Source organism: Arvicola amphibius, chromosome 5 (genome assembly GCF_903992535.2).
Source record: "Arvicola amphibius chromosome 5, mArvAmp1.2, whole genome shotgun sequence".
NCBI classification, from domain to species: Eukaryota; Metazoa; Chordata; class Mammalia; order Rodentia; family Cricetidae; genus Arvicola; species Arvicola amphibius.
Window position 1 is genome coordinate 115,868,728 of NC_052051.1, and position 25,133 is coordinate 115,893,860.

At 49.4% G+C, this 25,133-nt stretch overlaps 1 protein-coding gene across 8 annotated transcripts in view; it reads right to left on the reverse strand.

Moving 5' to 3' along the window:
* The window catches only part of Fgf1 (fibroblast growth factor 1), a 100,429-nt gene extending 75,959 nt beyond the window's left edge, over positions 1-24,470 (reverse strand). Inside the window, exons 1-3 of one of the 8 annotated variants that reach the window (XM_038329340.1) lie at positions 24,288-24,470; positions 21,876-21,960; positions 10,660-10,809 (exon numbers count right to left, since the gene is read on the reverse strand). The gene's annotated coding sequence lies outside the window, so the exon portion shown is untranslated. Of the gene's footprint in view, positions 1-9,852; positions 10,059-10,659; positions 10,810-11,163; positions 11,533-11,553; positions 11,706-21,875; positions 21,961-22,974; positions 23,092-24,287 lie in introns of those variants that run through there. The other 7 variants (XM_038329339.1, XM_038329343.1, XM_038329342.1 and 4 more) reach the window with 7 other exon arrangements.
* Positions 24,471-25,133: the final 663 nt, after the last annotated feature.

Here is a 25,133-nt window from a genome sequence, read left to right on the forward strand (position 1 = left end):
GCTGTCTAAAGTCCCAGGAGAGCAGTAGGGTTTGAATCCGTATTACTGGCTGAGCCGCAGGGATAAAGGATGAGCTGAGTGGGACTGGGTGCAGCCAGCATCACCTCCTCCAGACCTCGGGCTGGAGCCTTTGCCAGACTCCATCTCTCGAAGCTGCTTCAGCAGCCAAGTGATGTGCTCATGGTCACCTGGTGCGGGGCAGGCGAGCCTCAGACCACGGAGACGTTGATCACCACTGGCTGTTTCCAGGTCCACAGTTCTGAGATGTCACAAGGGCGGGACAGAAAATTGAAGCATCAAGAGAGACAGTTGCACTCTGCTTCACGGGGCACCTCCGGTCTGACTCTAGCCCTCCCCTTGTCTCACGGAGAGGGAAGCAGAAAGAGGAGTTCCTCAGCTGGAGCCATTAGGAGGGAGGGTGGAGCATCAGACAGGCAATGGCTGTGCTGTCTGCCCCTCTCAGCCGTCCCTGTAGTCTTTACCACCCCTTTCCAAATGATCTGAACACAACACTAGCCTCTGGGTACACTGAGCAGAATTTTTAGGCCCTGTATTAATGAACCATGGCTCCTTGGATTGGAAATCCAAGGTCTTTGCATGCATAGGACAAAAGGAACAAAAGCCTGCATGTCCTTAGTCATCGTTGGGGGCATCTACAGCTCAGTGTGCCAAACGGGGAACCTGCATCTACTCCAGGCTTTGGGCTACAGCCTTCAGAGAGCTCTTGCTGGCTGTTTCCAGGTTCCTGATATGAAGAAAAGTCCAGAACGACAATCTTCCCTTTTAGGGGGCACAGGGCAGAGATGCCGGAATAAGCAGGGCCGGGGAAACCTTCCTGGTCCAGTATATTTTATTTTAAGTTTAAAAATGTCCATGTAAAGATTTCCAGAAACCTTAGGCAGACTGCAGAGCCTGTCAGTAGTGATAATAGTTCATATGTCATCGAGGGAATGTTAGCTGCTGTCTCTGCATTGTGCATTAAGACATGGTGAGTGCTCTTGCTAACGTCTAACCCTCTGAAATGGGAACAACCGACACGGAGGCAGCTCTGACAGGTACCGTGGGTTTTACCTGTATTAACTCATATATTCCTGGCAAGAGCCACAAAGGGCAGATGTTACTGCAATGTTTATTTAACAGAGTCTTAAATATTATTTGGCTTGACTGGGAACACGCAGCTATGGAGTGCCTGATCCAGAGTTTGAACCCAGATCTTCCTACCCTCTAGCCTCTGTCCTCAACCACTATGCTACACACTTGAGCACCACAGGCTCCAGAGAGATGGGTAAGAACGGGAGCTATTGGGAGACTTCTTAGCCTTCTACTCGGAGCCCAAAGGCTTTGCTTCCCCCAAACTAGTCTGGTAGAGTGAGGATGAGGATGGATTTACACAGCCAACTGCATGAACCTTTGACTGTTGGGAAGAAGCCTTTGAAATGCATCTACCATTTAGAAATGTCCCACTACCAGACATAATAGTTGAACCAGAGGAGGAATACTGTGCCAGGCAACTTACTCCAAAACAGCCAGGTCACCCAGCCTGTGACTCTGAGAAAGGGACTTGCTCTCTACCCAGGGCCAGGCTCTGTAGCCTTTGTTCCTAACGCCCACCCTGGCTGTGTCAAACTCTGATAGGTACTCTAGGGAAGGCACAAGGAAAGCTGCATCTTCAGAGGCACTTTCTTTCTCCAGAGTCTCCAGAGGGCACTTTGCCCACACTGGGTGATCAGTATGAGCCACTCTGTTATTCCCATCACCCCAGGGAAAGTCAGATCTCCGTGTCCTTTCGGAGAGCTCAACGTCACTCGCTTGCGTTAGCTGCACCTCAGCCATGAGGTTATTCAACTCTACATGAATAACTCACCTAGGATGACCTTTGGGCTGCCTAAAGCAGGGGCTCTCAACCTTCCTAATGCTGTGACCCTTTAATACAGCTCCTCATGTTGTGGTGAACCCCCCCCCCCCGCCATAAACTTATTCTCATTGCTGACGTCACAACTGTAATTTTGCTATTGTTATAAATCATAATGTAAATATCTGATAGTTTTGATGGTCTAAGGCAACCCCTGGGGAGGGTTGTTCAACCTCCAAGGGATCATGAGCCACGGATTGTGAAACATTAGCCTAAAGTGACTGCAGAGATGACACCAAGCCAGCCATACCAGAGCAGCCGAAAACTGGCAGGCTCTGGGCTCGGGTTCCGCAGCCTTGCTCTCAGGAGCGAAGGGGTTGTAAGGATCGCGGAGGGGATGGGGCAGAGTGTCTCATTGTTGCCGCCGGCCTTGGCTCTCTTACTCCCAAGATGTATCCATTGGCTCATTCATTCACTGGACATTCTGGCTACTGAGCTCCTATTCTGTCCTAGGTACTGGGGAGGGAGCAGGAATCAAGACTAACAAGGACTGGTTACTGCCTGTGTGGCTTCTGTTCTAATAGAATAGGCAACAACGATGTTTTTAAAATTTGGCAAGACAACTACAGCTTGGGGTAAGCCTACATAGGAGAGATAGGCTAATGGGAAACCTCTTTGAGGTAAGGCCTGAGGCTGAGAACAAACAAAACAAGACCCTCCGCTATGTGAGGGACTCAAAGAAAAGCATTCTGAGCTGATTGCACAGTGGCAAAGTCTCAGGGGCAGGAAAAAGTCAGGAGAGGAAAGAAGGGGCGTCACGGGACTCAAGTGGAGCACAGCATGGCTGCTCCCCCCCACCCACAAGTTACTCCTGAATTCATCCTTGTTTAACCATCCCTGGTCTCTCTCTTTAGATGCAAAGGAGGCGGGGATTCCTTTTGTGGCAGACAAGGAACATGGTATAAACTGCATTCAGTTTTTTAGAGCAGACTTTTGTGACCTGTGACTTATTCCTGGACATTTGTTACTGGTAAGTTTCCCGGGGAAGGGACTGCAATGTGAGGTAATCAGGTACCTGATAGGATGCCAAATTGAAGTCAGCATCCCACAGCTGGGGCCGGCACATTGCTTTTTAAATCTTTCTAAAAAGGCTTTCCCTATTTAGCCCAGGCTGGCCTTGAACTCTGATCCTTGAGGTTTTACAGCCTGACCCCACTCCCCGTCTCTCTTGGCTTCCTGTCTACAGGTGTGATGTGATCCGATACCCTGCCCCTCCTACCAGCCATGTCTTCCCTGCTTTGATGGGCTCTACTTCGTCTGTCAGCCAAAATAAGTCCTCCAGGTCTTCAGCTGCTTCTTTTATCATATTCGATTACAACAGGAGGAAAAGCAGTTGATACACTGTGCCTAATTGTCGGCTTTGACATCCTCTGCTGAGGGAGCCTCATGGCTGGGACACGGTTCTCCTCCCTTAGGCTCATGTAGCCTCTTGAAATTGTGGAGCTGACATCCAGGGCTCCTGGCTGCTGCCCCACACCAGCGTCTCTAGCCCTGTTCTGAAATGAGTTTCTTTTTATACAGTCATACCCTCTAAGATGGGGTTCTCAGCCTGGCAGGGGTGGGGGGGTTGTGATCCCTTGGAGGGTCTGATATCAGATATCCTGCATGCCAGACATTTATATTACGATTCCTAACAATAGCAAAATTACAGTTACAAAGTGGCAATGAAGTAATTTTCTGGTTGGGGGTCACCACAACGTGAGGATGTATATTAAAGGATCGTAATGTTAGGCAGGCTGAGAACCACTGTTAGGCTTTCTGTGACGTCACAGCTTAAGCACCTGTGATGGCCGTTTGTGGTTGGCATCTTGTCACAGTTGGGAAGAGGGACCTCACATGAAGAACTGTTGCCATCAGATTGGCCCGTGGCATGTCTATGGGGGCATTTTCTCAACTGCTAAGTGACAGAGGAGGGCCAGCCCCACTGTGGGCAGTTTCGTCCTGTAACAGGCGGTCCTGGCTTGTATAAGGAAGCTAGCTGAGCAGAAGCAGGGCTGCCAGCCAGTCAGCAATCCTTCCTCTGTGTTCTCTGCTTCAGTTTCTGCCTCCGGGCTCTTGCCTTGACTTTCTGCTTTGGCCTCCCTTGAAGACAGGCTATAAGCTGGAATCCCAAATTGTTTTTGCTGTTTATCCAGCAGCAGAAAAGCAAACGAGAACAAGACTTAAACCTTCACTAACCCTTCTCCTGTACAGCTCCTCTTCCCTGTCCTCCAACCACAGACCTGGCTTTGACTCCTTGGTAGCCACATTTCCTGGTACCATGTGACCTTCCGGAGTCCTCTGTGCTTCTCCACCTCCACTCGATAGCCTTTCAGATCTCGGCCCAAGCCAGCATCTCCTCCGGCACCTGTGCCATCTGCCGTACAGCCGACTCAGGAGAGATTGAGATCCACACCTCCATCTATGGCTTCTCGTGCTCAGGGAACTATGACTCCCACCTCTGCTGGAGTCCCGAGTTTGGCATGCTTCCTGGCCGCAGGAAGCGCCCACAAGTGAGCTGCACAAACTTGACATGATCATTACCGGCACTCATAAACCCTACCACAGCCTCCACTTCAGTTCTTCCTCCTGCCTCCTTTCCTCTTCTTCTTCCCTCCTCCCTCCTTCTCTTCTATCCTTCCCTCCTGAGCCTTGGGCCTTTTTAGTATTCTCAAGAGCAACAATTAAGACAACAGAAAGGCACAGAGTAGAAATCTTAATGTCGCTCCGACTTGGCACCGTGTGTTGAGCTTCACCTAGATCCTCTCAAGGTCAGGGCCTAGAGGCAGCACTAGGAACATGGCTTCCTGCAGTGTGACTTGGCCAGGGCTGCTGGGTAGAGTCCACAGAACGGGTGAGGAAACAACGGAAAGGTTTTTCAGGTTGGCTCCTTCTGAGGGCTATGAGAGCGACTCTGCTCCAGGCTTCTCTCTTTTGAGGCTGTGTCTCCTCATACCCTCCTGCCTCTGTATATGTCTCTCTGTCTAAATTCTCTTCTTTATAAGGACATCAGTCATTTCAACAACCTCATGGTAACTTGGATATCACTGAGAAGACCCTAGTTCTAAATAGGGTTGCATTCTGAGGTTCCAGGGGTTGGGATGATTTCAGCATGTGAACTGAACCCATGATGCCTGCTTCCACACACCCATTTCCTCACCCTTCTAACTTATTGAATGCAACAAGGGTAGAGGGGTGTTGACAGAGGCCAGTTGTTCATTCCTGGCTGCTCAGACTTGAAATAACCACACAGAAACTATATTAATTGCAATACTGTTTGTCCAAAAGCTTAAGCATATTTTTGGCTAAATCTTATATCTAAACCAATCCATTTCTATTAATCTGTTCATCCACCACAAGGTTGTGGCCTACTGTCAAAGTTTCAGTGGGCTCCAGTGCAGCTATATGGCTTCTCCCTTATTCTGCCTGCTGTCCCTATATATCTTTTCCAGCCTGGCTATATTCTGTTAAGCCATTGGCTGGAAAGCAGCTTCTTTATTAACCAATGGTGTTCACAGCATGCAGAGGGGAATCCGACATCAGAGGGGTGTGGGAACATGCCTTCCTCTGGAGAAGGGCTTAAGTGAACCTGGGAAAGGTGGGCAAGACGAGAATGGGAACCAGAGGACACCCCACCTAAGAGCGAGAAAGGAGGGCTGAGCCTGTCTCACAGAACAGCCTCTCAGATATACATCTGGGCTCTGCTAGTCCACTAGTGACTGAGTTCAAATCCCAGCTCTGTAGTTTCCTGGTGGTGACCCTTTTCCTGCATAAGTGAGATGCGTGCAGTAATAGCATCTGCCTTGTGGCATTGTTGTGAAGGATTCATGAGAGAAGAGCACCATGGGAGCAGGGTGGTGTCCACAACAGTGTTGTTATAATAGGTGGAAGGTCTGTCAGGCAAGTCAGTGTGACAAAGAGGCCAAGTGTCACTCACTCCACACGTACAACTGTGTTCCCCTTACTACTAATAAAGAGGGAGAACTGACAGTGGGTAGCCAGATCCAAGCTTTTCTCATTGTGGCTGCCGACCACAGGCATAAGATCAATCTGGGCATCCCTGAAGAAATACAGAATCCTGGGTCCCTCAAGAAACATTGAATCACTTCTATGCATAGGATTTAGAAATCTGACTCCCCACCCCACTCCCTTTACAAGGCTAAGGATTAAACCTAGGGCCTGTGCATGCTAGGTGGACCCTCTCAGCTGTAACCCCACCCTTCTTTCTAATTTTCATTTTGAGATAGTCTCTTTAAATGCCCAGGCAGTCCTGCACCACTAAGTCCGGCCGGAATAGACCAGAGCACAGTTCCTGGAGGGGTAGGGTTGTCATGTCCTTGAAAAACCCTCCATAGCAACACAGCCTCCTATGAAGTAGGTATGCCTTTTCAACCTGTTGGCACCGCTAGCATTCCTTGAACAATGGTCTCGACTCGTGATGTGGACACCCAGTCTCTGCCGGTTACGTATAGATATATTCTTCAGAAAAGTCAAATCTTTGCCTTAACCATAAACTTGCCAGGTTAATACACTTTGTTTTAGATTATCCACTCTTCCTATCTACAACAGCGGCTTGCCCAATGTTACCCTCAGATTTAGCTCAGGCAACTCTAAACTTAGTCCTGGTTCAGCAATCTCTTCATGCCTGAGTCTGTTTTTAGCCCCATTTCCTGTATTCTTGAGTCCCACCCACTTCCTGGTTCAGGAAAACTGGGGACCACAGTGCCTGTGCAGCCTGTCTGGTTTCCAAAGGACCTGTCACCCAAGGCTGTCAGTGTGCCCAACCCGTGAACATTGAGGCAGATGCTGTCATCCACAAAGTTCATAGTCAAGAATCATATATTACGTTACAAAAAAGAACCCCCCCAAAAAACCCTCCTCATAATGTTTTAAGTGAGTTTATAATTTTATTTTATCTATCTATCTATCTATCTATCTATCTATCTATCTATCTATCTATCTTGGTTTTTTGAGACAGGGTTTCTCTATAGCTTTGGAGCCTGTCCTGGAACTAGCTCTTGTAGACCAGGCTGACCTCAAACTCACAGAGATCCGCCTGCCTCTGCCTTCTGAGTGCTGGGATTAAAGTTGTGCACCATTACCACCTGGCTGAGTTTATAATTTTGTGTTGGGATACATTCACGGTTCTTTTGGAGTGCATGTGGCCAATCAGCTGCATATAAACCTTCAACTTTGAGACTCTGCCCATGACGCAAGCTAGGGTCTGGCCATATCTAAACAGTGTTTCCAAATTCTAACCTATTCTCTAGGGTCTTCAGATGTTACCTGTTGCTAAATTCCTGTTACTAAATTCCACCTGTCTCTTAGGATGCCTCCCCAGTTAGCACGGACCTGTTGGAGAGCCTGGCTGACTCTGCCCCTTGGCGGCCCCTCTATTGGACCTCAGTCCTGCATCTGAACCAGACCATGCTTCACTGGGCTGTTGGCAGACTTAAAGCTGAGCCCAGTGCCTATATACAAAAAGGATGAGAAACACTGTTGACGAGGACAATAGCTGTTCTGTCTCCAGATCTTTGCAAATGCAAACAAGTTCCATGCCAAAGCAAAAGTGCCAGAGGGTGGCACTTGGGGCATCCCAGCCTCCTCAGCGCTCTGAGCAGTGCACTAACGCTGGTACTCATTTGGTCTTGCCCTTAGCAAGGTTAGCATTTTGTTACCCTTTTTATAAACGAGGAAGCTGAGGGGCAAGTCACAGTCACAGCACTAATCAGTGGCAGAGTCAGAGTTTGGCCCTCAGGCTGCCTTACTGCAGACCTCATACATTTAGCCACCTTGTCACACCATTTTTCTCGTGTGTGTGTGTGTGCTGTGTACATGTTTATGTGTATGTACACGTGTGTGCAGGTACATGAGTATATATGTATTCATGTGTATGGAAGTCAGAGGTTGACTTTAGGTGTCTTCAATTGCTCTCCACCGTGTGTGTGTGTGTGTGTGTGTGTGTGTGTGAGAGAGAGAGAGAGAGAGAGAGAGAGAGAGAGGAGAAAGAGAGAGGAGAGGAGAGAGAAAGAGAGGAGAGGAGAGAGAGTGGGGGGGTTGTGTTCATTCCCGTGCGAGTGTGCAGGATTGCACTTGCTATGGTGCGCATGTAGAGGTCAGAGGACAACTTTAGGTGTTGGCCCTTCCTTCTCTTCCATCTTGTTTGAAATCAGGGTCTCTCTTTGTTGTTCTCGGTGCCTATGTGGACTCTCTGGCCCTCAGACTTCTGGTGGTTCTCCTGTTTGTGCTTCCCACCTCACACAGGAGCCCTGAGATTACAGACGTGTGCTGCCACGCCTTTACATGGGCGCTGGGAGAGGGGACCCAAACTCAGGTCCCTATGCATGTGTGGCGGTGAGTATGTCCACTGAGCCATCTCCCCAGCCCCTACAATGCTTTGTCTCACTGTGATGTGGGAACTAAACCAGCTGCCATTCCCTCCTCTGCCTCTTTGTCTGCTGGCCCTGCAGCCCACTCCCCTAGAGCCAGCTCCGGCCTTCTGCCTTGGGTTAACTTTTCCCCAACCCTTTGCTGTCACCTGGATACTCAGTGGCTCCCTTCCCTTCTCTGTCTGACTGAGCTGGGACCAGTCACCTCTGCTTTGGGACACCTTGGTCATTGATGAAAAACTGCCTGTTTGTGAATCCTTTCTTAAGGATAAAGATTTACCCACTTGCAATCTATGTACAGTGAATAGACAATGGCTTTACTTAAAGCAGGCTATGTCCATGGCATGAATGACTGTGGTCTCCTGTCCTAGCAACTTAAACCAAGGGGAGCTGTGTCAGTTAAGCAATGCCTTGACAACAGGCAGAAGTGGGTATACCCTCTGCCCTCCTGGCAGCTGGTACACTGGGTGGCAGGCCCTTGAGTGTTTACTTATTCAGAGTCCACAGAAATGCATATCCTCAGAAAGGCTGGCTTCAGCATCTCTCCCCGGTTGGCTATCCCTTTGCTAGCGTAAATGGAGTGCCCACCTGCCATCACTCCCGAAAAGAGCATCGGCATGGGTGGTGCCACTCATCTGAGACTCAGACCACTTAACCATGTCCTGCTTTCTCAAATCCTTGAAGGAACCAGGCAAGGACATGTAAACACGAAACTTCATTCTTGCTTAACTTCATGTATTACCTCTAGTGTTTCATCAGCAAACCTGTGTGTTTATACTTTAAAAGACAGTGACAGCCAGGAGAAAGTGTTCCCGCTTCCTCAGCATAAACTGTTGAACTTGTCTTCCAGCGTACAGCTTTTAGAGGGTCTTTCCCTGGAAGCCTTCAGTGGAGTTTGTGGCTGTGAATCAGAGGCTCCATCAAGCCACACTGTTCATACAGACAGCAGTCCTTAGGAGGGCAGCCCACTCTTCCTGGATACCATGACCCCCAAAGCAAGGTCATTTGTTCTCAGTCGTGTGTGTGTGTGTGTGTGTGTGCTCCCAGGAACACATGTGTACATGTGCATGCAGAGGCCAGAGGACAACCTCAGGTGTCATCCCTCAAGAGCTGCCACCTTAGGTTTTGCTTGTTTGGTTTCTGGTTCCTGGAGCACAGTGAGTGGACTAGACTGGCTGGCTGGCATGCCCTAGGGATCTACCTGTCTCTGCCTCCCTGGCACTGGGCTTTCAAGCATTTACCCTCTGAACCCAACTGAAAAAAATAGCAACAACAAAATCCCCCAAGGCCAAAAGATAGTGACTTCTGGAGACCCAAATCGGGCTTTCAAGATTGCATTTTGCCAGCTGAGCTACCTTTTCAACATTTTGCCACAGTGCCAGGCCATGGCAGTAACCGGGAGTGAGGGGAGCAGGGAAGCCTCTCTTGGGATGCCTGTCTTCCCCGCATTGCAGCATGAGGAGCTAAACCCCCATTGATGACATCCCCATAGAAAGGCAAAGCAAAGGTCCTGGTCACCAAAACAGATAGGAAGAAAGAGAAGAAACAGAGAAAGAAGGCACAAAGGCTTACATTCAGCTGAGATATGGGGAGCTCCCGGGACGGAGGTGGGAGGTGAGGTCTTTGTAGAATGGCTCTTGACTAAATACCTGAAATTCCTCCACGAGCACCTAGCGGTCTGAGAGTCTCAAGGCCTCCTGTCCAGGAGCCTTGCACACTTTGGGTTTGTACAAGCCCCTTGGGGAGTCTGAGGGAGGAGTCCCGAGATGAGCCTGCCACTGTGAAAGAGGATTAGGAGACGCTGAGTGGCTCAGGTGCCAGGGCCGGGAGCATCAGCATCCACCCTATGAAACCCGCCAGCTGCTCTACGAAACGGCCGATAGAAACCTGAACTTCCCACAGGTTTTCCAAGGCAGCTGAGTTTCTAGGCTGTTGGGTAGGGAGAGCATGACACAGCAAGATAGTGCCAGCCAGACCCACTGTGGCCATAGCTTTCAGCTCCCACAGCTCCCAAAGGCTGCATCCAGGGCTTCTGCCCATCAGATGCTCCCCACCCCCTCTGCTCTTCTTAGCCTGGCGCTGGAGGAATGATGATGATAGGGCAGCCGGGTGTAGGATTACTTTTGCAGACTCTAACCTGTAAGTGCTATTTTTCCATGTCTGTGCTCTTAGCCGGCCCTTCTTCCAGAGCCGGCTGCACCCCAGTTCAAGCCAGCCATAGGGGAACCCATCCAAGACACTGGCAGGCATGCTGGCTCCCTGCTAACAGTTCAAAACACCTCTCTGTCCCTCGTGTTTCCCTTTCTACTAACTTTATAGACATTCTCAAACAAAACAGCCAGACCCAGCTCTGGCTCTAACGCACTCCCTAATTCTTACCTGAAGAACCGGCAGGCTGGGGGCTCTCCTCACTCCGCTTGCTCAGAAGGGGGTTGGAATTCGCTTGGTGGCCTTGGCTCTGTGTATCACGGTTCCTGTGCCGAGACTGTCCCTTCTGCCGGCTCTCCGAACCTCAGGATTACTGCAGCTCTGTGGGGAGAGAGACAGGCTGTGGCATGCACATCAGGTTGCTGGACCGCCTCCAGACACTATGCCAGTCCCAGAGGGCTGTGTGGGAAGCAGGGAGGTGGGTGGGGGAGCGGAGAGCGCTGGCCTCTAGGTCTGCCTTTGGCCCTTGTTCATCAGCCGGAGGGGCCCCGCCTGCAGACCACCACCCAGCCGCGCCCCACCACGTCAGTCCACATGAAGCTCTAAGTGCCCCTAGCTCTTGACGGTCGTCTGCAGCAGACCTGGGGACTGCAGAGATGGTAGTGACAACAACTATCTTGGGTGTTATTTTAGCATGGTTTGTCTCGGGGCAGAAGCCCGAGCCCAGTGTATTACCGTCTGAGCAGAATCCTGTTTATTTTGAAGCCTCTGTCACCAGGGAAACAACTGGTAGTGTTAAAAGACATTCCTCTAAAACCGGGCGGCTAGCGAAAGGGAGTCCTTTTCTGTCCTGTCATTGGTCCCCACGCATGGTGTAAGTGTCTGTCTATATGTCAGCACCGTTCCCAGAGCCAAGCCCTATCGAGGGCATTCTGCGGAGCTTGGCAAAGAGTGGCCACCAGGTTAGGGCTAGGGAGGGGCATCAGAGTGTCCCCAGCATTTGTCACCATAGTTCCCATCTATCCTGGCTAGATTAGGGGGTCCTCAGGTGAGCCTGGGTCCTCTTCAGTGAACCATAGATGTCATCTTATACCACAGAGAAGGAAGGAAGGAAGATTGTCTTACGATACATATGACGCAGGCTTGAAGGTAGGGAATGAGGTGGACTCTGAAGACACCGATCAAAGGAATCATATGATTAATTGTAGCTGATCATTGACCAAGAGAACCTCCCTTCCACAGGCATTTCAACCCGGGAGGCATGAGTGAGCATTCATGCGTGTGTGGGCTGCAGCCTGCTCACCTGATGGTTCAGATAGAGAGAGGCACGTGGACCTGAGGGAACTGGCAGTGTACCCCAAGGTCTCTCTCCCTGATCAATGCAGTCGCTCTGGGGTAGTGAATCCAGGGAGGGCAGGATGGGGGCGGGGGAGGAGAACAAAGTCTGAACTTGAAACTCACACGTTTTGTACACTTACTTGGTCTCTAGCTCGTGGCACTAGTTTAAAGGCTACAGAGTCTTTAAGAAGTGGGCCTGCCCGATAGAATGAGGTCAGTAGGAGCAGGTCTTTGATGATTGTACCTATCCCTGCCTCTGGTCTAGCTCTCTCCACTTCCTGGTCCGTACCATGTGACAGCCACCACTCTGCCCTCCTGTCACCATGCCTTCCCCACCACTGATGGACTGGAATGTCTCTGAAACCATTAGCCACTGTGAGCCTTTCCTCACACAAGTCATTTCTGTCGGATATCTTGTTAGAGTTAACAGTGGGGCTGGGGGTCTTTTGGCTGAAAGACCAAGAAAAAAATGAAAGAATGGCATCTGGGGCCATTCCTGGGCCTTCAGAATGAGGAGTCCCGAGGAGCTCAGCTCCTAGAGCTGAGGCAAGAGGCTCAGGCATTACATGGCTCTGACCACGGGTCTGTTAGAGGGGACTGGTTCTCAGAGAAGCCCTACAGAGGGACGCCATCACAACAATATCAAACCTCGTCTTCCTGGGAAGAGCAGAAGAAATCTAGGTTGGCTAGGTCCCCAACAGATCATGACTGAGGGTGCCATGTGCAGCTACCCTCACGCACAGTGCTGTGTGTGAGCATGGCCCCAGCAATGTTCTTATTCAGGAGAATGGGTCACATGTTGAAATCCAAAGTTTTCCGTGTGAAAATTGCACCCTTGAGATTCATTCAGATGAGGGCAGGTGCCAGGTGTTTCTTATTCAGTCTCTCAAGCCGAGAAAGAAGTGTTCATTCTTGCAGGAAATGACAGTGTGCACATTTTGGATTCTGTAGGTTTGATTCAGGAAGCCACAAGCTTTTAACCCAAATGGTGTTTATGGTGGTCTGGATGGGAGGGCCCTCATAGTCTCTGGTATTTGGATACTTGGTTGTCTGTTGGTGGTGCTGTTTGCTTAGGCTTAGGCAATATGGCCTTGCTGGAGGAAGGATGTTGCTAAGGGTGGACTTTGAGGGTTCAAAAGCCACATATCCCTGGTTGTCTTGCTCTGTGCTTCCTGCTTGAGGTTTCAGAAGTGAGTGCTCAACCTGCTGCCCCAGCTACTGCCGTGCCTGCCTGCTGTGCCTGCCTGCTGCCCAGCTGCTACCCTGCCTGCTGCCCCAGCTGCTGCCCTGCCTGCTGTCCCAGCTGCTGCCCTGCCTGCCTGCTGCCCTGCCCACCTGCTGCCCCAGCTGCTGCCCTGCCTGCCTGCTGTCCTGCCCACCTGCTGCCCCAGCTGCTGCCCTGCCTGCTGCCCCAGCTGCTGCCCTGCCTGCCTGCTGCCCTGCCCGCCTGCTGCCCCAGCTGCTGCCCTGCCTGCCTGCTGCCCTGCCCGCCTGCTGCCCCAGCTGCTGCCCTGTCTGCCTGCTACCATGCTTTCCTGCCATGGTGGTGATGAGCTCTCATCCCTCTGTAAGCCTGAATAATCTCTTCCTTTTATAAGTTGCCTTGGTCATGGTGATTTATCACAGCAATAGAAAAACAATACGAAGCCGGGCGGTGGTGGCGCACGGGAGGCAGAGGCAGGCGGATCTCTGTGAGTTCGAGGCCAGCCTGGTCTACAAGAGCTAGTTCCAGGACAGGCTCCAAAGCCACAGAGAAACTCTGTCTCGAAAAACCAAAAAAAAAAAAAAAAAAAAAAAAAGAAAAGCAATACGATGTCAAGGCAGTAAGTGTGTGTCTGAACAGGGGCAGGCCAGCGTGCGGGTGGGTCTGATCTGAGAACTGTGCAGCTATAGAATGAAGCCACCTCGTGGAAAATCTTTGGAATATTATAATGATGAACTCAAAGACCCTTTCTGAACAAAAGACACAGACCCAACGTTCCACCCAGAGTCACTGTGTGACTAACCCTCCCTCTCCCTAGTTTAGTCTAATACTCATTAACCTGAGCACACTGTGTTCTTGGCCACTCCTGGACAGCTCAGCTCCTCCAGGCTCCTTCTCTCCTAAGGACCTCAATAAGATTTCCAACTTCCAGCCTCCCTGCAAACTCCAGAGCACCGTGGCAATCAAATGTATCTAAGCACATGCTGGCATGCGCAACTCGAAGGTACAAGTGGAAGCTGTTATCTCATTTCTCCATTGTATCCAGTTGTGAGCACTATCACACACCTCACAATGCAATCCCTAATGACTGACGTGTGCTAATTTCTGTGCTGTAGTGTTTAGCAATATTATGGTCCAAATCCCGGGAAGAGGACCTTCAGTTCTTTAAGATAACATTTATAATATAGTTCTCTTAATGATGACATTTAATTTTTGCATTTAGCATTTCTCAATGTATATGTTTATTTCAACATGTGTAAAGGATCTATACCTATCTTGGAAACAGTATGCGTGGAGTTTTTAAAATCCTGAGTGATGTCTCTTGGCCCAACTGTTATCTGGAGTGGGAAGAGACTGTGAGATTACCCAGGAGGAAAGACTGGCCTTAGAATAGACCTGAGTCCTGCACCAGGAAATAGTCTGGGGAAAAAATAGCCATGAAAGCCACTTATTAAGCCCCCACGATTCTCTGGGTCCTTCTGTGTGTAACAGAAATCATATCTTCTCTCCAACGTCTTCAGCCACTTTCAAACCCTCCTCTGTCACAATAAGACCTTTTGCAGAAACCATGTGCCACTGTGGAGGCGTGGCCTGAGGAAGACAGAAAACAATGGATCTTTGAGGACAGACCAAAATCCTGGTGGAGTTATCCTCAGAGATGCAGGCTTGTCCAGAATTATCTAAGGCTAAAGTGCTGGGGCTGTTAACAGAGGTGGCATCCTTCTGAATCTTAAGAGCCAGACTTGGCCAGCACTCAGGCAGCTGCTTCTACAGAAACTGGCTGCAGACTCTTAGGGAGAGCGCTAGAATAGTGGTTCTCAATGAGGCAGAGGCCACGCACCCCCTTTTGTAAGCCACTAATGCTACCACCTTTTAATACAGTTAAAAGTCATGTTGTGGTGACCCCCAACTATAAACTACTTCATAACTGTAATATTGTTACTGTTTGGAATCAGACGATAAATACCCGTGTTTTCCAATAGTCTTAGGCGACTATGTGAAAGGGTTGTTTGACCCCCAAAGGGGTCGCTACCCACACATTGAGAGCCACTGCTTTAGAAGGTCCATAAAAGTATAGGACAGCATTTCTTTTCTTCCTCTCTTCTGCCCCCACCCCCAACCAGTTTCACGTTCAGTGCTTCTGAACAGCACCCTCACTCGGGTGGCATGAAAGAAACACCAACGCCACATCGGTTGGCAGGCTTTGGAAGGTTGCCAGGAAGCACACTTTCTTCCTCTCAGGCAGAACAGCCGCCCTGGCATCTTCTCCTGGACTCTTACCGCTGACATTTCAGAGCGGACTCAGCCTCCTCCCCCCGCCCCCCTTCATCCTGTTCAAATCAGAGACGCCGCTCCGTGAGGCTCTGTCAGACTCACGGCATTTTCTTCCTAATCTCATTTTGACCTTGTTCAGGGCCCAACAAATCCTAATCAGCTGACAGGCGGAATCAGATGCTGAGCGCGGCTCTGCAGCCAGCATTTCCGCCTGATTATGCCCAACCGGGGCCACTCAGCAAGGGCATCCTGGCCACCTGGTGAGTCAGCTGCCAAGTGGACTGGGAAGCACAGCAGACAATTCTCAAAAAAATTGCATCAGTTACCTGAGGCAACCTCAAGGACAGACTCATCAGCGAAGCTGGAGGGTACACCGGGTACAGTGGCTCACAGAAAGGGGTGCCTGGCCCCTGCCTCACTGTTACCCAAAAGCATCACCTAATTTTTTTTTCAGCAGCTATAAGCGGGACACTTGGAAAGGGCCCCTCGCACAAGTGAGTTGCTTCAGCTCCCTTAGGACCCCACCCCCCAGTGCTTCTTCTAGTTTCTTTTTTCTTTCTTTGGAGACAAGGTCTCCTGTATCCCAGGCTGGCCTCAGACTCCTGTGTAAGCTAAGAATGATCTGGAACTCCTGACCCACCTGCCTATCTATGCCTTCCCAGTGCTGGGATTACAAATGCATAGGCCATTGCATCCAGCGTCTGTGGTGCCGGGGAGCCAACCTAAGGCCTTTAACATGTTTTGATACAAAATTCCACTCGTTTCCCTGGGCTGGTTTTGAGCTCAGTGTAGAGAGTCTTTCCGCTTTGTCTTCCTACTAGCCGAGAACTACAGGCCTGCACTGCCAAATCCGGCCTGTGTGATTACACTTGATATGCCGAAGCTCTTGTGGTGAGAACATACAGTACCAAAACATATGAAGTGGCCCTCACCAGATCAGTCCTCCCTGAAGATGGCCAGGGGTGTGGGACTTGGTTCTCTCAGGCAGAAGGTGACTTTGTGCCCATGGCTATGGTTGCACTTAGCGAACAGCTCGCTGTCCGTTTACAGTGCTCTTTGCTCCTTTGTTTACGCACAGACCTCCGAGCCCTGTGAGGCAGTGCAGGCCTGGAATCCCAGCAGTCTGGAGGTGGGAGCAGAAGAAAGGGAGTTTGAGGCTAGCTTGGGCTACAGAATGAGATTTGGGGACTTTGGTCTAGCTCCATGCAAGCATCAGTCTCTCTTTCTGGGCTTATTGATTTCAGTAACTTCCCTTTAACTTGTCTTCCCGGTTTTGTGCCTTCAGCCCCATGGGTCAGTCCAGAAGAACCCTGCTAAAAGGTAAGTCAGATTGCATCTCTCTTTGTTCCGAATCGTCCGTCTGGTACCCTTCCTTTGCATCGAGAGCAAAGCCGAGCTCACGCGTCCCACCACATCCCTCGGCTCAGCCCATGCTCACCTCTTCACTCCATGTGTTACTTGTACGCTGCTGATTGCATAGTGCCAAGCCTGCCCAAATGGACCCAGCACTTTTTTGTAATGGAGCTTTGGTTTGCAGTTTGTTTTTTGCTGTGTTGGACTTAAACCTTCTCAAAGTCTTTGGGACAGAAAGAATCCAAGTTTGGTCAGCTAACATGGTTTATCAGCTCCATTGACCGGATGGCCAGGGATGAGAACCCTTCTGCATTAGGGGTCCAAGGGGAAGCCATGAGAGCCACTGCTGTCCTTAGCACACTGAGAACACTGAGAACCAAACCTGGCACAGTTGTCTGTCACTGGGAGTGATAAGTGTGGCTGGAACACCCTGGCTGCACTGCTGGCTCAGACGCAAGCCTGGAGCTCAGAGCCCTGAAGTCTGGACCACAGCAGGCTATGAAATCTAGACCATCTCAAGTCCCTTGAAAAATCTGATGAAAGTATGACCCCCATCCCCCAGAAGAGCAAGCACGCTTGCTCACACACACATTTTTACACTTAATTTCGGAAAGAATCAAAATGCCCCAAGCCCAATTTAGTCTCAAGATAAGAATGCCTGGTTTGGGAACTGCCTTACTGTTTGGCAAAACAAACCAACCTATCTGGATCCCCAGTCTACCATTTAAATGAACCAGAAGCTTGCATGCAAAAGATGATAGACCTTAGGGGAACGTCCCTGGTAGCACGACAGCAGAAGTTAATGAGATGAATTGCCAGTGAGCGTTTATAGAGGCATGGTCTGAAATCTAGGTAGAAAGAAAGCAATGCAAGCAACACAGCCTTTAGCCGGACCTGTGCAGGGAGGCGGGACTAGCCCTGGACCCTCTTTCTCATCTATTGTCTTCCCCATTGGCTGTCCCCACACTCTGTGGGGGGATACCTGAACTTACCAGAGCACAATAGACCACACCTTCAACTAAACCCATCACTGGGTTAAGATCCCACTGAATTTCCGTGCTGGCTAGGTTTTTGTTTTGTTTTGTTTTTTTAGAGTTTTTTTTTGTTTGTTTGTTTGTTTGACAACATGACAGAAGCTGGAGTTCTCTGGGAAGAAGAACCTTGATTGAGGAAATGTATCATTCAGATTGTTTGTCAACAACTCTGTAGAACTTTTTTTTTTTTTTTTTTTTTTTTTAGTTAATGTTGGGTGTGGGTGGTGCTACCTCTGAGCAGGCGGCCCTGAATTGTTTTAGAAAGTGGTCCAGGCAAGCCACAGAGAGAAATCCTGTAGCAGCTTTCCTCCATGGTTTCTGCTCATGACTCCTGACTCCAGCCCCGACTCCTCAGTGAGGGACTGGGATGTGGAACTGTAGGCTGACGTTAACCTTTTCCTCCCCACGTTGCTTTTGGTCATGGTGTTTTCCCATAAAAATTGAAACCCTAACTAAAACAATTTAACAGTTTTATTCAGATATAGCTCACATGACCTACAGATCACGTGGTCACAAACCTATGGAGCCATAAGCACAGTCACTTTAGAACATTTTTGTCACTTCAAAAGAAGCTCCGTGTCCCTTAGTGGTCAGCTGACATTTCTCCCTTCCTGTCAGGCTCAGACAGCCACAGATCTCCTCTCTGTCTTGAAGATTCCCTCTCCTGTCCATTTGTATGAATACAATCATTCAATCTACATTGAATGATTTTCCCCATAGCATAACTTCAAATTTCAATAATATTGTGGTAGTATGCATCAAAATTTATTTCTAAATTTTACTGCTGAATGTTTTATTGTAAGGGATATACCACATTTTACTCCACCTACCAGCTGATAAATATTTAGGGCTATGTATTATAATCTAAATAATGATGCTGTGAATGTTTTTTATGAGGATATACAGTGTTTTAGATTATTTTATGTATATGCATGTGTGCCTGAGTATGTATATACACACCACATGCATGTAGGTACCTTCAGAATCCAGAAAACATCTTCTGATCCCATTGAGCTGGAGTTACAGGTGGTTTACAATTACCTGATATAGGTTCTGGGATCTGAACCCAGGTCCTCTGCAAGAGCAGCAAGTTCTCTTAACCCCTGAGCCATCTCTCCAGCCTGCAGAGGTCTGTGTCTTTAGTATTAACCTAAGGATTCAGGCGCTCAGAGAAGTGATGCTCAGAGCACACACTTTTTTTTATATATGCATGTATTGTGTGCATGCATGCGTGTATGTGTCCCCGCATCATAATTGTATGTAGAAGCAGGCAAGCTGGATGTTAAGTCCCTCAGATTGCTTCCTTTCCATTGGAACCTTCTGGGTGATCCTGAGACTTGACTCAGTCTCAGTGTCCAAGGGGGGTTATGTCATCCCTAGAAGGAAGGTGGCAATGCCAGCTTGTGACCCTTACAGGGCAATGTGAAGATAAATGGTAGTAGTCCAATGGGCTCTACTCTTTGGAGGGTGAAGTCCATATGAATAGGCTAGTGTGTGCTCCCAGATGGAGGGTGTTGTTGGCACCCAGGCGCCTGTTGCAGCTCAGAGCCCATGGCGTGGGACTTGAGAGCGTGGATGGTTTTAGTCACCATTTATGATGACATTAAGATGTGGTTTCCCTTGAGATTAGAATCTGGTCACCTCTTGAAGCCCTTTTCTGCTTGATCATGCTGAGCAGGGCAAGGACAGGAGAAAGGGCAGGGTCACATCTAGTGACCAGTGCCCAGAGGGGCAAGCTTGAATTCTAAAACCTATCTTTGAACTAGTTCTTGGAATGATCACCCTTTCTCTGTAAAGCGCCTTGTTCTCCACAGAGCCCTAGAGTACCTCCTTCCATGAAGTCCATGACCCCTTGACCTCTGGAGCGGGTCGAATCCAATAAGGCCTCCTGTAGAGAGGTACTGACAAGTCAGGTAATGGAGAGGTTTCTTAAAACACCTGAGGGTCCTATGTAGTCTGCCAACTTCCTTGGGTCTCTTGGGCTTTAAAATCAGGCTCCAGGAGATGCCCCTGAGAGGCATCTCTATGTTAAATGGAACAGAAATGAAGTGGCAGGCATGCCTGGGGCATACCCTAACATCACCATTCACTGGTTGTATGAGCAAGGGCATGAACCTCCCCCACTTGAAATGATGTAGTAGTAGGGCGTGCCTGGTGGGCGGATTCACTGTGGAGACTTCATGGGATAGTGCTACAGGGGCTCCACCTGCACCCCGAGCTTTACCAATGTTCGCTGGAGTTACGTTACCTTTAAAGTCAGAATTGAAGCCCATGAGCAGGCCAATGTTCTGTTGGTCAGTTAGTTGAACTCACTTAATTAGACACCAGTTATGCAGCAGATACTAGAAAAAGGCCTGGGAACAAAACTTACCTTTTCCCCAAGGTTGCAAAATTCAGGTGGAAAAGAAACTAAACATTATGAAGTTTTTGTTTGTTTGATTTGAGACAGGGTCTCACTGTGTAGCCCTGGCTGGCCAGGAACTCACTATGTAGACCAAGCTGACATTAAACTTAGAGATCCGCCTGCTTCTGCCTCCCAAGTGCTGGGATTAAAGGCGTGCACCACCACGGCCAGCTCCTCAGACTTCTTAAAGAATACATAAACAAACAGCAGTCCTGACAATGCCATTCAGGTTCAGAGAAGAGAGACAACGGAAGTGTCTGGAAGGGTTGGACAAGGCCACAAGGAAAGCAATACTCTGAGGAGGGAGTTGCAAGGCAAGATGAATTCCATCAATAGAGCAGAGGGAGGATTGGGGACAAGGAGAGTAGAGGACAGAGCAACATGTATGGCACAGGCAGTGAGTGACAACCTAGAGTAGTCAGGGCACAGCGCTGGTCTAGACCTGAGCCAGCATCAGCTTTCTGGTGTTAGTTCCTTCTTCACTGCCAGGGGTCTCTGGGTATGACAAGGCAGGCATCTCTTAGTGATCTGTTCTACCAATAATTATTCTTCCTCTGAAACTTCTTATCAGTATCGCAGATGAATGAAAGGAGAAGGGAGACGGAAGTTACCATCGCAGAAAGAGCCACATAGTGGCAACTGTTGGTCTTGGCTCCTGTAACCAGCCCCCTTCTCTGGGGATGAACACTTTGATTGCCTTTGGGGGAGTCACCCTTGCTTGTTACTCTCAATCCAGGTGGTGGTGGAGAAGATGACACCCCCACCCCACGGCAGCAATAGATGCAGGCCTTTCCACATTGGTTTTGTGAGACCCAAGCCTAAGTCCAGCTGGAGCGGGATGTCAGTGGGATGTGGACTGAGTTGTTGGCAGCCACACGGCCACCATCACGGCAAGTCCTTCTGGGAACAGAGCATGGCCAGGAACCAAAGGCAAAGGATGGAGAGAGAAGGACTCAGGATACCATCACCTTCCCACCTAGCGCCACTGTACCAAAGCCTCGGCTTTCATCATGAGGGGAGATATACCATCTTTTTGCCCGAGTCTCTTCACTCTCCGTTTAGATTGTGATCATCGACAGAATCCAGATTTATGCAAGTACATGGCTCCTGTTGGGGTTTTGATGACGTCTTCTTAGTATGGATATATGCAAACCATTGCCCAGAGTGGCCTGTGTCTGCAGTAACAGAACCCATGAGTTGGGCATAGTGGCCCCTGTACTCATCCTCAAATGGTGCGCTCAGGGTTGCAGAAGGCTAGACCAAGATGCAGACTGCCCTTCTCTTTCTCCCTACTCTGCTTACCCAGTAACTCTCCCCAGACTCTTGGCTTCATGCCTCCTTTTCTTAAAGTAAGGAGTTACTGAGTCTACTAAGTGTATTTTGCAGGACCCTGAAACACCAGGGAGGAGCCAGAAACGGAAGACTGGCAAGTCTTAGTTTTTTTTTTTTTGTTGTTGTTGTTGTTTTCCTTTTTGCTCCTTAGGGGAGACTCAGCTATTTCTTTTATTTCCTGTTCCATGCTGTGTCTTTTAGAAAGCATTAACTTTATGGTGATGGGATTTGGCTAGTTTACAATTTCCTGGTTACCTCTTCTTGGATCTGAGCACAGATAATTCACTGGGTAGGAATAATTTCCTGCTTCCTGGCTAAGAACTTGTCCTGTATCGTTCTTTCTGGGGGGTGAATTCGCCTCTGAATGAGAGGCAGGAATCTTTAAAGACTCCAGCCTATCTTTGACCCAGATCTGGGAGTGGGGGTGCGGGGGAGAGGGGAGGTGGGGAGATGAGGGGAAGGGGGGAGGAGCAAGTGGAAGGTGGGGAGCAGGAGCGCAGGCACTCACCTCTGTCTCTGTTGTGGGGCGGCTTTCTGGGGTGGTGACAGCCGCTGCAGTCACACTGGGCTCCCAGGACGCTGCAAGTAGCCTGCTGAAAAAGGGCGTTTCCATTCACCATGAGAAGGGAGTGTCCACCCAGAAAAGGAGGCCTTTATCCCCTGGAGGCTGTGGTGTGGACGGAGCTGAGGAGACACACCCCCTCCAAGGGAAAGGCCGGGTGAAACCATACACCCCACTGGCCACTTAGCAGGTGGCTTCTTGACGTTGGCCCCCCCCCCACCCAGGGAGGAAGGTGAGGCCACCCTGTCCAGCCCCTGAAAGGCAGGCTGGCATTGGTATGTCTACAGAAGGCCAAGACCAAGAGCCCATGCTTTCATTTCCCCTCTGATGTGATTTATTTTTGGACTAGACACAGGCTATTTGGGGGCTGGACAGCTGCCAGGTGAAAGGACAAGCATGTTGACCAAGCTGTGTCTATGCCCTGCTCTGAACTCGCCCTTGCCCTTCCCCTTCCCCCACATGAGATGGGGGGGGGGAGTCTAGCTCTGATCAACTTTTGCAACTCTGCATGCTTTTTCAACTAGTTGATCCCTGCCCTCTGTAACTTCACAGAGTATACATGCAGTGGGAACTGTCTTCGCTTCTGCACGTGAGGCAGGTGGTCATGCCACATAGGCATACACACTAGTCCAAACAAGGAGACCCTCTAGTCAACACGGGGCAGACCCTGAGGCTAGAAGGCGTTGTGCAAACAGTGCGGGAAAGCTAGGCTCGGTGACCACGTGCCCAATTCTCCCTCGCTCTCCTCGAAGTTCCTGTTTCCTACGCTTGTGGAACACAGCGTTGAAGTGGGTGGATTTCTCACCTCCCATTCTTCATCACTGAATGGGAATGGAGAGCTGAAGCAGGCGTGCTTGACCTGATGGCATGCACCTTAACCTCATCGTCTCCACTGTTGCGGCTCTTACTCCTTACTCCTCGGCTCTCGCCAAATGCCCTGAATGCCATCTCTCCCCTGCCCCAGCCCCTTTCATCCTCGGGACAGCTAACCCTTTTCTCTCTGTGGCAGCCAGGGAAGCTGAGATGTGGAAAGGCCGAACCTTACCTTCAGAAATGTTGAGGTGCTGGCTCCAGACTGTCTGCCTCCAGGGCTGGCGCTTTTTGACCACTTTGCTCTGCTGCCTTCTCTGGTTAAGATTTTGCCACTTCCCACCCCCCCCCCCAGAACGAAGGAACAAGAGCCTCAGGGGTGAATCAGACCCTTTCATTCAGCCTTCAATTTCATCCCCAAATTCAGGTCTTGAAGGGGACAGAAAATGGCTTTTTTGTGTGTTAACTGTCCCAGGCTGAGTCTAGGTACAGGATGGAATCTCCGCTCTCCCTTGTCCTTGGAGACATTTCCCTATGAGTGATTCACTGTGCAAACATTAGAGCAAGCTGGGTCGAGCTGCCCAGGCTGGTCTCCCAACCGGTCTGAGCTCAAGTGCCCAGTTTCTTGAGGAAGAGCCAGAGGTAGCACTCAACTGCTTGTCAAGCACTGCCCTCTTCAGGCTCTTGTGTGCCATTACACCAGGGCAATCATTACCGGTTATCTCAAAAATGAGTTTTTAGAATCCTTTCCCAGGTCCTACAAAAATTACTTTGCCAGAGAACGTGTCTGTGCCGATAATAATTCTTCCCCTTTTGTATAATAGTTGAGAATTCACATCACCCTTGCAAATCTAAGTAAGGCGTCTTTGCCCAAAATGAAAAAGAAAAGAAAAGAAAATCTCCAGGGTTCCTAATGATCCAGACGTTTCCTTTGATGATTTAAATCAACTTTCTTTAATGATAAATTAAGCATTTCCTCATTGAACAACCATTTCCTCTATTGGTTCATTACTGATTGCTAGAACTGCAGAAGCAATTCAAAGTAATATTAGAAGAAAAAAAAACCATCCCTGTGTGTTTGTGTGTGTGTGTGTATGTATGTATGCATGTATGTGTGTGTGTGTGTATATATACGTGTTTATGCGAGTGTGTGATATGTGCACACCTGTCTTATGGGCATGCCAGCTGTCTTCTTGTATTGCTCCCTGCCTTAGTCTTTAAGATGGGTCTATTGCGTTCATGACTAAGTTACTTATGGTTAGTTACATGGACATGGGTGAGAGATTATGAGATCATGAGCAATATACCAATAGCTAGACCACTGAAGACACTGTCTGCCCTCCTCTGGTGAACAGGAACTACTGATAATTGCTCAGGGGAAGGTGGGGATTCATGGGCCCCTCCCCATGTATGTCAACACTGTCAGGCCCAGTCTTGCGCAGGTCTGATATAGGTAATGACAACCACTGCTGTTTCATGAGTGTAACATCCGTGTCATAGTGGAAAGAATTCATTCTGCAGCGCCCCTCCCTGTCTTCTGGCTCTTACCTTCTTTCTGCTTCCTCTTCTGCCACGTTCCTTGAGCCTCAAAACAATTGATATAGATGTCCCTTGACCTATCAGTTTCAACGTTCAGGGGGCATTTTTAGAGTTGCTTCAGAAAACAGAGCAAACATTCATGAAGATTGCTGCTCACCAGGGCTGGCTACTGCTGCCTGCTAGCAGCAGGGTCATGATCCGTGCACTGAGCATCTGCCCTCTGTCAGGCCTTTGGACACCAGATATAAACACCGTGGGCAAAATCCAGCTTGCTGCATGCTGACTTCCTTGCCATGGCTACCTTTAGGACACTGAGCAAAGGAAGCAGGTTAATAATTACTCAGATGAGCACGGGAATTCAGCTTGTTGAAGTACGAGCACAGCGGGTATTTAATGAGGCAAGAATGCACAATGGACATTGACCCTGAGAGCCAGCTTTGTTCCTGATGAGCGAAGGCAGCAGGCCCTGAGGACATGAAATCTAAACCAAGAATAATGCCCCAAGAATCTGGAAAAAAATCATGGAGAAACCTCAGGAAACGGGCTTCTAGACAGTTAAGAGAAAGAGACTGTCATGTTTGGTTGCTTGTTGCTGTGACAGGACACTGACCGAGCTTTTCATATGGACACATGACCTGGGAGAAATTCTCACCAAACTCCTAATCACGGCTACCTCTAGAGGGCATGAGAATCAAGCCAAACTAGCTGGGTCACTGGTGGTGGCTTTCTACCTAACCCTCCTCTCTCACTGGATTAGAGTCTCAAAATGCACTCTCTCCATCCCTGCTAACATTCAAGTATCTCACCTGCAACCACGCCAGGCAGTTGTGATGCATACCTTTAACCCCAGCACTC